This window comes from Chrysemys picta, chromosome 3 (genome assembly GCF_011386835.1).
Source record: "Chrysemys picta bellii isolate R12L10 chromosome 3, ASM1138683v2, whole genome shotgun sequence".
NCBI lineage: Eukaryota > Metazoa > Chordata > Testudines > Emydidae > Chrysemys > Chrysemys picta.
The window spans coordinates 96519124-96534172 of NC_088793.1; the positions used below are offsets into that span (position 1 = coordinate 96519124).

A 15049-nucleotide genomic window follows, 5' to 3' on the forward strand; every position below is an offset into this window, starting at 1 on the left:
GGGGCCAATGACGAGGAGACCTCCTGGGAGAGGATGTTTGGCACCTATGCCGCCTAGGCAACCGATGGCCAGACAGTCGTTGGTACTGGCGATATGAGAAGCATCTCCATGATTCCGGCGTCCCCCTTCTGGAAGGTGGGGATCTCGACAGACAGGGCCGGCTCCAGGCACCAGCCTGGCAAGCAGGTGCTTGGGGCGGCCACTCCAGAGCGGGGCGGCACGTCTAGCTATCCGGCAGCAATTCGGCGGACGGTCCCTCACTCCCGCTTGGAGCGAAGGACCTCCCACCGAAATGCCGCCGCAGATTGCGATCGCAGGGTTTTTTTTTTTTGGCAGCTTGGGGCGGCCAAAACCCTGGAGCCGGCCCCGTCGACGGAGATCTAAGCTGTCTATCTGGCGAGCCGGGGCGCAGCTCAAGGGTCCCAAGGTCGCAGCAAGGAGGACTTGCGTCTGCGATCCGGCAACCTGGGGTGTTCTGCCAGTCCAAGCTGCAGCACCCCGGTGGCCTTCCCCTTCAGTGCTGCCAGCGGAGCCATATCGGTCACCTGGTGCAGCATTTGTGGAGTCGGTCGGCCTTGCTCCTTGGCCACCGAGACCGCTTCGGGCACTGCAGCCCCTTTCACATGCTGGGGTCCTCTGCCGGGGGGAAGGGGTCCCTGGCAGGGCTGATGGGTCTTTGCAGTACCCCCATGACTCCCCGTAGCAGGCGCATGGCCTGACAAAGGTCCTTTGCCCGGAGCACCTCTCTCCATCGGCGCTGAGGGGCTTCTTTTCTTAATTTTTTTCTTCAGCACTGGCAAGACAGAGGGGAGCCTGGCTGAGTCCAGTGCCAGCAGTGCGCTGCAAGCTGAGGTCAAAGTACTGGGAGTGGATGCCGCGGTGGAGGGTTCTGACGCTGGACAAAGAGAGCAGCCTCCATTAGTAACACCCTCAAGTGGCTATCCCACTCCTTCTGAGTCCGTGGGCAAAAGTTCTTACAGATACAGCACCAGTCCTTGCGATGGCCTTCCCCCAGACACTTAAGACAGCTCTCATGCAAATCGCTGATCAGCATCAGCCGGTAGCATGACACACATGGCTTAAAACTGGGGTAGCAGGGCATGCCCCGCTCGGGGCAAAGTCCCAACCGGGGACTCTCTGGCTAACTAACACTAATAATGAACTACAGAGAAACTTTGTACAACACCACCACCACTATAAAGTCGATGGGTAAACTGCTACTGTTCTTGCGAGGCAAGACAAGGCACTCCAACCAACTGTTATGGGCAGTAAGAAGGAACTGAGAGGGTGCAGGGCCGGCGGTGCCTGATATACTGCTGCATGGGAGCGCCACTCCAGGGGGTGCCACAGCTAGCCAGATGGGTACCGCTAAGGCAGAAATCTCGACAACTGTGCACGTCGGCACCCACACACCTAAAATGGAATCGACATGAGCAAGCACTCAAAGAAGAATTCCACTTGCTACATACCACTTGCATGAATCTGTAGTTTTGTTAAATAAATTGCTCACCCATCAAATTGAATGAAAAAACAATGGACCTTCTTCTCTAGCCGTAATTGAACTGGGTCAATGAGCTGGTGCTTTCTCCTAGAGGCTCCATGTTGTGTTCTAGAACCTAAACTTTCATATAAAAAAAATAAGCCTCTAGCCTTAATGGTTGCAAAGATATCCTTCCAAATGTAACGATGTAAACTAATGCAGTCAAGTCTGCTTGAAAGAATAGTTATAGGAGGTCTGAATTGCCCCTATATATGGCTAGGGTGTGATAGCTCTGATGCCTAATGATGCTAATCTAAACAAATATTGTTAACTATTTCACTGTTGATCAAAGAACTCAAGAAAGAAAAGAAGTTTGATAATCATAGGGTTTTACTAGGATCAAAATAAATAACTAATTATGCAAAGATAATACTGCACAATAAAATAAAGTACTTAGAGACAAGATAGGTGAGGTAATATCTTTGATTCAACCAACTTCTGTTGGTGAGAGAGCCAAGCTTTCTGAAGAAGAGCTCTGTATAAGCTTGAAAGTTTGGCTCTCTCACCAACAGAAGTTGGTTGAATCAAAGATATTATCTCACCCACCTTGTCTTTCTAATATCCTGGGACCAACACAGCTACAACAACCTGCATGCAACAAATATGTGACTGATATACAACATTGTACGTCACCTTAGTCTCCCTCACATTTTTTCCTACATCAAAAGTACATTGGTCTTGTATTTTTACATCTACAATTCAAGCTGATAAGATACAAGAATGAGACATACCTAAAAGTGAAGATGAACAGCAAGCAGCACTGTGTTTAGTGCACAAATGAGCTACAATTACTGAACAGATAAAGGAAGGCTTCTTATCTTTTACTTTGGAAGCCTGAATATGCTATGAAACTCAAGAGTTCAAGTACCATACTAGGAACAATCTAGAGAGAAAGAAACGTTCCCACAGTGCCAGAATTATCATTCTGTCACAGTCTTACCTGGACTGGGTCTGAGACAGAAGACTTTGCAAGTGTGGGAGTGCCAGATGTGCAATCACAACATTTTTGACTGGAAGCAGTTTCAAATACAACATTCAAACTCTGATACTCTTTTCAGTTACCTTTTTAAAAATATAAATATTGAAGATTACTAATTATCATTCCCTTAGAGCGGGTTGACTTTTTTTGAACAAAAAGTGTTTATTAAAAGACCTTTTCTAGACAAAAAAAAAATCCATGAAAAACAGTTGACATTTTCCAATTTTTTTCCTCTCTTGAAATTTTTATTATTAATTGTTGACTTTTTTCAAATGTCAATTTTGATAAACATTTTGGTAAAATTTTCAAATTACAAATGTCACTTAAAAAATACCTCACTTTCTCTGCTCACTCCCAAAAATATCATTTGCAATCACTGGTCAGCCAAACACTTTCAGCAAAACAGGATCTGCGTATTGTGAAATCACTTATGCAAATATCTTTGTCCCAGCTAACAATATGTTTAACACCGAAGAATTTTAGAGTTTGATGATATGCTACCATGTGTGAAAGCAAGTCATTTTTACTAAGTAATATACAAGGGATCGGGAAATGCATCATCTGAGCTTTTAAAAACATGTTTTTCAACAAAGATCTTGACTTTTTAGGGTGGGGGTGAGAGGAAGTGTCTTTTTAGGTTCTGTGATTCTAACTAACTTTTTCTTCTTCAGTTCCCAAGCTATTTCCAGTTTCACAGTATTTTTCTTCAATCCCTCCTGCTTCTTTTCTAACACCCCCTCACCATAAAATGAGGTCCATGGAGTCAAATTCTGTTCTCTTCTTTCCAGCAATATAAAAGAGCAGATTTTTTATTTATTTATTTATTTATTTGTACAGTTTATAAGAATTAATTCTATCCCTTTAAAGTTCAGCTAAAAGAATGGCGGTATAATTAGCATACTGTGGAAACACTAAGACTGTGTCTACATTTTTATTACTCACTATATACAGCAATCAAGGTGGGCATGGAACCTACAATCATAGCCTCAATCCTGCTATCCACATGATTAACTTTAAGCAAATGAGTAGTTCCATTGAACTACAGGACAATGTGTGTGAATAAAATTAAGCATGTGTGTGTTTGCCAGATCGGGTTTAAAAGACCAATCCTGCAACCTTTACTCACCCACATGTAGGTGGTGATTGTTTAAAATTATGAAAGGCCAGCTCTTAAATAGAAATTGAATTAATTTTTAAAAGGGAGAGGGAATGTCCACAATCTGAATGAAAGCCAAGAATTTCATATACAGTCCCCTAAAAAGAAAAATAGTCTTATTGAAGAAATCTGTGTTTACTGGTAAATGCCTATAGAATCTCTTAGTTGAAGGCTAATTTCACCGTTTTAGTTAAACAAATATATAAATTATAATGTTAGCTTGGAGTCTTCACTCTTGTATCAGGGTGAAACAAAAACACAAACACCTCCCGGAGAGAATAAGCTTTTAAAATGAGGGGCACTGTGCTTTGACATTTGCTCTTGAGGCCCAACAGGAAGAGCATAGTATTACTAAGCAGAACAGCAAATTCCAGTAAATTGCTTTGTAATTTAAATTGCATATCTATGCTTGTAATGTTAGTAACATGCAATTGTAGAAAGCAGGGATGACACCAGACCAGTGTGGGAAGGAGGGAAAGTAGCCTCCAAAGGTAGGATTGTTTGGCTAAATGAAAGACTGTTGAGAAGTAAATTGTACCCACGCTCATTTTTTATGAATGCAGGTAATTTAATCCTGTGACATCTTTAGATGAAACTCACTAGGCTTCCTGTTAGACTTGGCATTCAGGGTTGCTATTGTGCACAAATTTACAGGAGAAGCAAATTCCATGGAGGCAGCAAGCAGTCCTTGCTTGCTGTTTTCAGCATACACCTTAAGACCCGTGATTACGCCTTCTCTTTCCAATGCACAAAATCCTTTACCAAAGAAAATTCTTGTAAAGTTTCCAGAACCAATACATTGACATGTTTTGCTCTGCTGATACTCAGTAGGACAGCCTCATAGCTTAGCGTGAAACATCTCCTAATTAAACTACCAAAAGCTGAAAGCCATTTGCTGAAAAGGAACAGCACCTACTGCATTCATTATGATCCAAAGTAGACATCCTGACATTAGAGTTTGCTATTTTCTCCAGGAGCACTACTGCTGATATCAGTCCCACTAGGACAAGGACTTAAAAGACCTGTCTGAGAGAGATGACAGAGGGAAGCACTAGAGATTACTTCCATCATCAATCTAGTTGGTCTCACACTATCATCTGGAATTTTTTTAAACATGATGGATTCTTTAACTTCAAAAAGTGTATCTGTTTCTCAGGTATGTAAACATGGCAGGGCAAGAGTCTTTGTGGTTTTGCTTGGGGAATTGTCAAAACATCAATTAGAAACAGGAGGTTTGTTTAATGAATTCCCACTTTGACAATAGGAAAAATTTGACAATAGGAAAAAAAAGTTTTTCTTCCCTGAACTATCACACCAAGCAGCTATTCCACACTTAATCGACAATATACATTTTTGGAAACTTATGCAATTCCATTCAGGTTGGTGGCCTTGATTCAAACCAAATATGCGCTGGCTTCTCCCATTACATTTCAGGACTTAGTGAGCTCCAGGAGTGAAAAGTTTGCCCAGAGTTGGGTTATAGTCACTCCCAAGATGCAACCCAGCCCTGCTGGTTGGCTCAAAAAGTGGATTTGCACTGCTTAAGGTGGAAGCATTGCCAGGGCGGATGGAGGATGAACTGATTCAGCACACTTCATGGCAGCCTCCATTTGCAGGACTCCTACAGAGCACTGGACATAGTTTCAAAGCTGCCCTGTCTAGTGGAAACCCTAGGGAGGACAGCAGTGTAAACATCCTTTTGCCTTCTCGCAAGGGTGAAGTTGCCTGCAGTATAGGAATGTAAATACCATTTTAAACATGAAACATTTAAATGATTAAAAAATATTTCATTTAAACAGTTAACCAATTAAGCGGCTCCGGCCGGCAAGCCTGGAGGTTAACGGTTAAGGCAGGTTAACTGGTAAGACTAATGCTTACCGGTTAACATTTTACATCCCTACTGCAGTAGCAAAGAAGGTGCAATTTGTAACCTGCTGCAGTGGGGGAGTGAGTCACGTCCAGCAATTTTGATGGAACTGCAGCAGGTTCTATGGCTCATTATTTTCATTACTAAAAGGCTGGAGGGGCTTTGTGATTAGGCTTCTTAAACTGACAAAACGGCTCAATGATCATTCTAAAATAAAATCTCTCTGCATGATCACAACAACAAACATTCTGAGACAATTAACCAAAGGATCCTGGGTTTTGAGAGAGGAGTATGGTGTGTGTGTGTGTGTGTGTGCGCACACACACTTATGTTTTTAATGCAAATACAGCCATTAGAATATTAGGCGTATACTTCCACTACCATCACCAATGTGATGTTTTCTATCCTCATTCATGTTTAGGTCTGTGGTTTCAATGAAGGAAGTGCCATTTATTATTGTTGTTTTACCAGGCCCAAAAGTATGCTAGCCACCTTGCAGAACCAATAAAAAAAGCCATGGGATGAAATCCTGGCTCAACTGCAGTTAATGGCAAAACTCCTACTGACTTCAATAGGGCTGGTATTTCATACATGGTACCCGTTCCTAAGCACCTGTAATCTAATTTTAGATGACTTGATAAGCGAGAGTAACAAATAGAAGGTGGGGAAAGGAATGTTGAGGGTCACAGCAATAAGATCACATGATTATTCAATTTAGGCACATGCACATGTTGATTAATATTACTAATAAAAATTACACTGGTCTACAATTTTTGAGAAGTCGTCTGCTTCAGAGATAAAATGTGCTATTTATTATGTATTTTGATGTGCTGAATTCAAATATGACAATTAAAACAACTGATTGGCTACTGTTTCTACGATATTTAAGCTTTTACATTTTATGTCTATGTATATTGTGTAGATAGTAGAGTTTTAATCATAAATTGTAAACCTAGGTCTTTTCATGTGTTTATAGTTGCTTTACATGATAATATTTCAACTGTCCTGTTTATGTAACACTTTAAAAATCAGCAAAAGGGTTATATAAATAAAATTTATTATGAAACAAAAGGCAAAAAACTATTATGTACATAGTTTAGTCCTATTCAGTGTCTACTCGGCGCTTCTTGGCTTTTCTCTTGTATTCATTAAATGGAGCATCTCCTGTCACTGTCCAGCAATAGTCTGCAAGCACTGATGGGCTCCATTTGCCCTGATAGTGTTTCTCCATTGTTGCAATGTCCTGGTGAAATCACTCGCCGTGCTCTTCGCTCACTGCTCCGCAGTTTGGTGGAAAAAAATCTAGATGAGAGTGCAAAAAATGTATCTTTAGTGACATGTTGCAACCAAGGCTTTTGTATGCCTTGAGGAGGTTTTCCACCAACAACCTGTAGTTGTCTGCCTTGTTGTTTGTGAGAAAATTTATTGCCACTAACTGGAAGGCTTTCCATGCCGTCTTTTCCTTGCCATACAGTGCATGGTCAAATGCATCATCTCGAAGAAGTTCACGAATCTGAGGACCAACAAAGACACCTTCCTTTATCTTAGCTTCACTTAACCTTGGAAATTTTCCACGGAAGTACTTGAAAACTGCTTGTGTTTTGTCAATGGCTTTGACAAAGTTCTTCATCAGACCCAGCTTGATGTGTAAGGGTGGTAACAAAATCTTCCTTGATTCAACAAGTGGTGGATGCTGAACACTTTTCCTCCCAGGCTCCAATGACTGTCGGAGTGGCCAATCTTTCTTGATGTAGTGGGAATCTCTTGCACGACTATCCCATTCACAGAGAAAACAGCAGTACTTTGTGTATCCAGTCTGCAGACCAAGCAAGAGAGCAACAACCTTCAAATCGCCACAAAGCTGCCACTGATGTTGGTCATAGTTTATGCACCTCAAAAGTTGTTTCATGTTGTCATAGGTTTCCTTCATATGGACTGCATGACCAACTGGAATTAATGGCAAAACATTGCCATTATGCAGTAAAACAGCTTTAAGACTCGTCTTCGATGAATCAATGAACTGTCTCCACTCATCTGGATTGTGAACGATGTTGAGGGCTGCCTTCACACCATCGATGTTGTTGCAGGCTACAAGATCACCTTCCATGAAGAAGAATGGGACAAGATCCTTTTGACGGTCACGGAACATGGAAACCCTAACATCACCTGCCAGGAGATTCCACTGCTGTAGTCTGGAGCCCAACAGCTCTGCCTTACTCTTGGGTAGTTCCAAATCCCTGACAAGGTCATTCAGTTCACCTTGTGTTATGAGGTGTGGTTCAAAGGAGGAGGATGGGAGAAAATGTGGGTCCTGTGACATTGATGGTTCAGGACCAGACGTTTCATCCTCTTCCTCTTCCTCTTCCTCGTCTGACTCAAGTGAGAATGATTCTGGTGCATCAGGAACTGGCAGTCCTTCTCTGTGGGGTATTGGGCGTATAGCTGATGGAATGTTTGGATAATACACAATCCACTTTTTCTTCTTTGACACACCTTTCCCAACTGGAGACACCATGCAGAAGTAACAATTGCTGGTATGATCTGTTGGCTCTCTCCAAATCATTGGCACTGCAAAAGGCATAGATTTCCTTTTCCTGTTCAACCACTGGCGAAGATTTGTTGCACAAGTGTTGCAGCATATGTGTGGGGCCCACCTCTTGTCCTGATCTCCAATTTTGCAGCCAAAATAAAGGTGATAGGTTTTCTTAACCATAGTGGTTATACTGCGCTTTTGTGATGCAAAAGTCACGTCACCACAAACATAGCAGAAGTTATCTGCACTGTTCACACAAGTACGAGGCATCTCTGCTCACTTTGGCTAAACTGAAATGTGTCCCTTTGCAAAATCAAACACTGACAAATGAGAGAGCACGACACTGTATGATTTCTAGAGCTGATATAGGACAATTTGTTCAGCAGAGTGATGTAAGCTTCGTTATGATTGCATCATCCATGACTTCTAGGAATAACAAGATGCAATTCATATCATGTATGACGCAATCCCAGCTTCAGATTGCATCATTCATTGTTTTGCCTAAAAAGCAAGTACTGTCCAAACCCAGTCATAGATTTATTCATAGATCCAGTCAAAGATGTATTTTAGTCATTTCTGGTTTAAATTGAGATCCCTTCCCTTTATAACTCACTTATCCTCTGCCATTCCCAAGTCAAGGGTCATATATACTGACCCAATAGCATATCTTGAAAACTAGAGCCAATCAACAATTTTAAGCATCATTTTCGTTCTCAGTGACCCAGAATTAGTAAAGTTTGACTACATTTATTTCAGAAGCATTTTGGCTGTAGAGCAGTGTTATTTGTATTAAAGTAGTAATTAGAGACCCTAACCAAGATCAGCCCCTGGTGCTAGGCCCTGTATAGACATGTGACATGAAATGATCAGTACCTCAAAGAGTTTACAATTTAAATTATAAACCTAAAACAGACAACAAATAAAAAGCAGAAGAAAGGAAGTAGAATTATCCCCATTTTACAGAGAAGGCACAGAAAGACTAAGACATTTGCTCAAATTCTCTGGCAAAGTTAGGATTGAATCCAGATCTCCAGAGTCTCAGGCCAATAGCTTAACCACAAGGTCATCCTTCATCTCTAGACTAGTACTGCTGGTTCAAGAATCAAAATTGCAGTCCACAGCTCGATAGTTAATCTCCCTGATTTACCACTGCTATGTGCCAATGTTGTGTTTCCACTACCAAAATAAAGGAGAGTGCGGGGGTGGGAACCAGTCCTCTGAGTCTTATTGCCACCTATTGGAAGTGGTGTCAAGATCTGTTGTGACTCCACTGATATATTGTTGTAAAAAGCTACAAAACATGAGTGGCAAAGAACACAGAGATCCTTAAAGATGCTGCAGTGAAATTAAGCAACATTTTATTTTTGTCTGTTTGTGAGTGATTACACTGCCTTTGTAAAGGCAGATAAAACCATAAGAAATTTCAAGCAAAGACAATTAGCCAGTAGTCCAGAGCAATGTAATAAATGAAAAGTGTTTAAAAACTTGTGTTAGATCCACTGGCTGTTTAATATATGGAGATCTACCTATCTCATAGAACTGGAAGGGACCCTGAAAGGTCATTGAGTCCAGCCCCCTGCCTTCACTAGCAGGACCAAGTACTGATTTTTGCCCCAGATCCCTAAGTGGCCCCCTCAAGGATTGAACTCACAACCCTGGGTTTAGCAGACCAATGCTCAAACAACTGACCTATCCCTTGCGCCACTAAGCAAGAATTCAGGTTAAAGGGCTAAGTACCATTGCATTTTACTTTCCTGATTTTAAAAAGCATCTTATTGAACAGCACAATACAAAGCTATCACAGAGATTGGATGTTTAAGTAATGCATGCCTCAGAAAAGATAAGATTAGAGTCACAGTACAAACACTGTACGTTTGCAGACTTAAGGTGAGAAGAGAACTAAAAAGCATCTCAGGAAGTCTGTAAAAGGAATTTGAGACTGACAAAATAATTCAGAGAAATGAAACAGTCACATCAAGCATAGATCTCTAATAGATGCGTACATAGCTTGTACATTTTACTAGATGGCTAGCTTTCTTAAACTGGCTTCCATCTTTTACTTTTTTATATTTTAATTCTTAATTTATAATCATACAGTAAACTGGTGCAGTGCCATTGACTTCAGCAAAGCTGTGCTGATTTCACACCAGCTAAGGAGCTGGATCCCAAGTGGGATATGTCCTATAGTAAACTCCACATTCAGTTCCACTGACCATTCAACTGAATTAGGGGAAAATTGACCTTGTTTAAATGTGCATGTTTGGTTTAGTTGTTATGTGTCACACATTCCTCCTTCCATGAACAACCTCACAGTACTGGGCCATCATAGCTAACAGATAATCTAAAGCTTGAGGATGAAGACTCTGATTAACATCTCTCTTCCTCAGGCACAATGACACTTTCTACCAGAAGGGTAAAGTTCATCCATGTTGGTGACAGAGCTTTCTTGTGGGGCTGGCCTGAGACTGTGGAACAAATTCTCACTGGAACGAAGGATCTTCACACACTTCACCAGCTTCCATTCCACATACAAGGTACACTTTTGACCTTGCCTTCTCCAACATAAACAAATAGCAGTGTGTTCATTTAAAACCAAAAACCTCTATCAAACCAAACACTCACAATTCTCCCCGTAAAGAGAGGACGAGAGAGGGAGAGAACAAACCACGCATGATAGAAGTTAGTCGCATTGTTTTATGCACTGCTGGAAGGCATTCAGACATCATTATGATGAGGGTAGTATAAGAACCTATACAGAATGAAATATATTCTGTTACTGAAGTTATACCACAGCCCAGAAAGAACAAAACAAGCGTATCATAAGGAAACTTTCCACTGACCTCACTGTGAGCTGGACTGTGCCCTTATTTGGTTTCCTTCCCAACTGGTGAAGAGGTCAAAGACAGCATGGCATCTTCTCCCAGGAGACTGAAAGCATCATGTCTGCCTCTCCTTCAGAGTTCTGACATATATTTAAAAGCTTTTAAATTAAAATTCTCCCATACAACAGTATGTCATTTCCTGCTGAGCCAGGGGTAGTTACAGATATAGGACCAGAGACTCAACTGGTGTAAATTGGGATAGCTCTATTGAAGTCAATGGAGCTTAGCCAGGTTACATCAGATGAAGGCCTACCCCATAATGCTGTACCCAAGTATAAATTTCACTCCACTTCTCGATCAACCACCACCATCTCAAGAACCTGTACATTCTAAAAACAGAAAATACAATAATTTGGGGCATGAGCTGTCTTTCATTATATGTGTTTACTTTGCCTAATATAATGGGGCTCAAATGCATGATGACGGGTTGCAGACACTAAAGCAGAATTTTCAGAAGCCTTCATGATCCATCGCTAACTTTGAGTGCTCAGTAACTGACCTTCCAATGATCTGTTGTACACCATCCATCTATCTCCTTGCTGGTCGTCTGCTACTGTAATGACCCTCCACCATTCCTTCTGTAATAACTTTCTCAAGGATTTTCCCATCTCTACGCCTAAAGTGACCAAAGTACATAAATTTGCAACTGTTGATTTCCAACATCAGGATATGCTTCTCTCCAATAATATTTCTAACATAGGCATTCATCTTTTTTCTATCCAGGAGATACGCAAGAATCTTTGCCAGCACTACATTTCAAAAGCTTCAGTTTTCTTCTTGTCAAAAGTATTAACTTCCCATGATTAACATCCATAAATGGCTATGGAAAAAGTTAGATTTTTCACTAGTCGCACCTTTGTACATTTCAAAATGCCACAATTTGACCACACTTTCAGGAAGGCCATAGTTGGGCATTACAACAATACAACTATAATAAATAATTATATCTGATCAAAGCAATTCCTCCATATGTCATGAGATATTAACCATGGGAATTATTTTAAGTCTGAAAGATGCAATAAATTCACACAATTCTCCGTCTCCTTATATAGAATAATCTGGAGATTAGAAGAGACGCCTAGTGAGTCATTCACCATCCATTCCACTGCTTCACAGAAGCTAAATAAAATGCATATTTCCATCTGGAGTACACTATATGGTAGGTTCTTGGGAATCGAGGATAAAAATTGTATTATTACATTGTAGAACTTTACACTAACATTTTACACAGCTATAAGTTGAGCATCTTGAACTCCATGTGATATTATTATTTACTGAGCACAGTCATTGTGCTCTGCAGTATATACTCAGATAAGACATAATCTTTGTTTCCAGGAGTTTACAACCTAATTTAGACACAGGCAATACTTATGTTTTTAAGTCATTACTTCATTTAGACTCTTAGAAAGCTGGCTAACTAGCTAACCACTTGCTATTGCAGCCACACCGCTGATGTTTTAGCTAGACCTCTTAAAATCATTGCAGTTGCATAAATGCAGATATTAGGGATCAGACAATATAAAGCTGTGCACAACTGATATTTGCCCTTTGTTTTTTCTTGACAAAGTGTTAACAAAAATACAGCTTTCCCATTTTGTCTTGGAGCCAGGGATTGCAAGTCTGTTGAGTGCGACTCTTTCCCTTATCTAAAGCTCTCAGTGATGGTCACTTGGGAACAGATGGGCAATGCCACGCGGTTCCCAGACAGGAAATAGTGGCCCCAGAGGGAAAGAACAAGCAGGTCTCTGCTTAAATGGATCTGACAGCTTTGCTTAGAGAAAGATGTTTATCCCTGTTTATGAACGTGTCCTTTTTCCCCCTTTATAATTCCCATGGTCAGTGGGTTTTTGTTTTTTTGTTTTCTTTTTTAAAACAGTGTGTCTAACTGGGAATGGAGCATACTAGTCACATACTTTTGAAAGCATTGGGGATCGGTAAGAAACGATTTCATTAAAACTGCTCATTTGCAAAAGGTGTGATTCCTTTCTAGAACATTTCCATTAGCCTTTTTAATGTTTAATGGCCTGATCCATCTCCCACTGGAGTCAATGGGAGCCTTTCCCTTGACTTCAGAGGGAGCCAGATCAAGTCCTAATTTAAACAAACATATTTTTGTATGAACCCTCAAACTGGAAAACTAAACATGCAAAACAAAAACCACCACCACCAATTTCTCCAGTACTTGAATACAATTTTTAACTGACTGTTATTAATTTACTAGCCTGCTCCTCCAGATTGATGATCTTTGGTTGCTTTATTTTCTTCTCTTTGACAGATGAGTAAAAAAATTCTATGGGTTTTTTTTTTTTAGCTTTCAGAATTTACATTTGTAACATCTGATGGAAGTGAGTGAACTTTTAGCCAGAGTTTAATTTTAAAAAGGACATGTAGTATCTTTCTTAAAGATTTTCTTAATCAGTTGGATTTATCCTGACTTTTAACTCCAGATAAGAAACAAGGATATCCCATCATGAGGATTTACTGAGTGGTGGAGTTTTGTGCCAACCAGGAATGGCTCCCAGTATTTTAGTTATTAAAATTACATTTATTGGCGATTATATCCATTTCCTGTATAAAATGAGGTTTCCACAAACACTTAAAGTCAAGAGAAATCAAATAAGTGGCATGCCCTTAGAAATATTAAAGAAGTGGATGTTTTCAAGGCTTGAGTATCTGTGTGAATTGAGTAAAATGTGTGCAAGCGATTATGTTTAATGTCTGACAAATAATAAAATAACGCAAGTCTCTCTCTCGCTCTCAGACAAAAATACTGCCCCCTTGTTTCAGAGGCCAGGGAAAATTTAGACTTCAGGACAGGGACTGAGGCTAAATTACCTTTTTCAGGTAATGTCTACAGTGCCAGATGGGGACAAAGTGCATATTCCACTGGCATTTCTGCTGGAACAGCAGCCCATCCACTCACTCACTGCTTTCCCAGCCACCATGTGGATCCTGAATGAACAGAAAGATGTCAGCAGGGTCAAGGGGAAGGTATCACCAATGCCATTTAATCCCATCCCCCTTCCAGGCAGAGATGAGGAGGGTTCCTTCTACCATGCAAAGGTTGGGGCAGCGGAGGTGGGTGAAATTATTCAGCCCTGTGCACGGACTTCAGGATTTGTCCCATATTAAACCAAGCTGGGCTCGCATTGAAATTCAGATCTGCTTCCAAATTTTGCAAACAGCCAAAGGGATAGGTGGTTTTGGATCCAGGGCTTTGGTTTGGGCCCAATCTCCGATATTAAAGGAAAAACAAGAAAAGTTAAAAATCAGAAGCAAGCAGAGCAGGCAGCACAGCTGGGAGTGACTCCCTGGGCCACGGCACAACCATTTGGCCAGGCCAGACCCGAGTGGCACTGCAACCCCATGCACTAGGTTGCAACACCAATCAATCAGTAAAATTTGGCCCAGATGCCACTTACTGAAATGTAGTGGAACAGCAGGCAGGGCCGGCTCCAGGCACCAGCTTGCCAAGCAGGTGCTTGGGACGGCCACTCCGGAGAGGGGCGGCACGTCCAGCTATTCGGCGGCAATTCAGTGGGCAGTCCCTCACTCCTGCTCGGAGCAAAGGACTTCCCGCCAAATTGCCGCCGTAGATCGCGATTGCGGCTTTTTTTTTTTTTTTTTTGCGCCGCTTGGGGCAGCAAAAACCCTGGAGCCGGCCCTGGCAGCAGGCTGGCCAAATTTAAGTGAGTGGTGTTGTGACCTGGTGTGTGGGGTCACAAGTGGTGCCATGACCCCATGTGCCAGGTCGCAATGCCACTCACTCAAATTTGGAGTGTAGGATTTCATCGGCCAGGGGTTTCAGGCTGATGGGGGCACGTCAGAAAGGAAAAGGAGGATCAAGCGGGAAAAAAGAGGGCACAAATCTATGTCCCCCTACATTAAATGTGCTCCACAGCTCCAAACTATGAATTAGAAGGAAAAAATAAAAATAGATTCCAGAATCCACAGGGCCTATCTGGACCCACTCACCTTCCAACCTAATCCAATCCTGTTCAGTTAAAGAGTCATGTCAGTTTGACTGGCCTGTACACTATATTACACACCCAAAAACTGGGATAAAAGATTATTATTAAAGTTGCAAAGTAA

The 15049-nt window shown here is 41.4% G+C and overlaps 1 long non-coding RNA gene across 1 annotated transcript; it reads right to left on the reverse strand.

Annotated features, from left to right (window-relative positions):
* Nucleotides 1–9103: 9103 nt before the first annotated feature.
* Nucleotides 9104–14426, reverse strand: LOC135982042 (uncharacterized). The gene is made up of 3 exons (XR_010599243.1): nucleotides 13793–14426; nucleotides 11457–11573; nucleotides 9104–11037 (listed from the first exon to the last, which is right to left on the reverse strand). It is a non-coding gene; the product is annotated as an uncharacterized LOC135982042 (long non-coding RNA).
* Nucleotides 14427–15049: the final 623 nt, after the last annotated feature.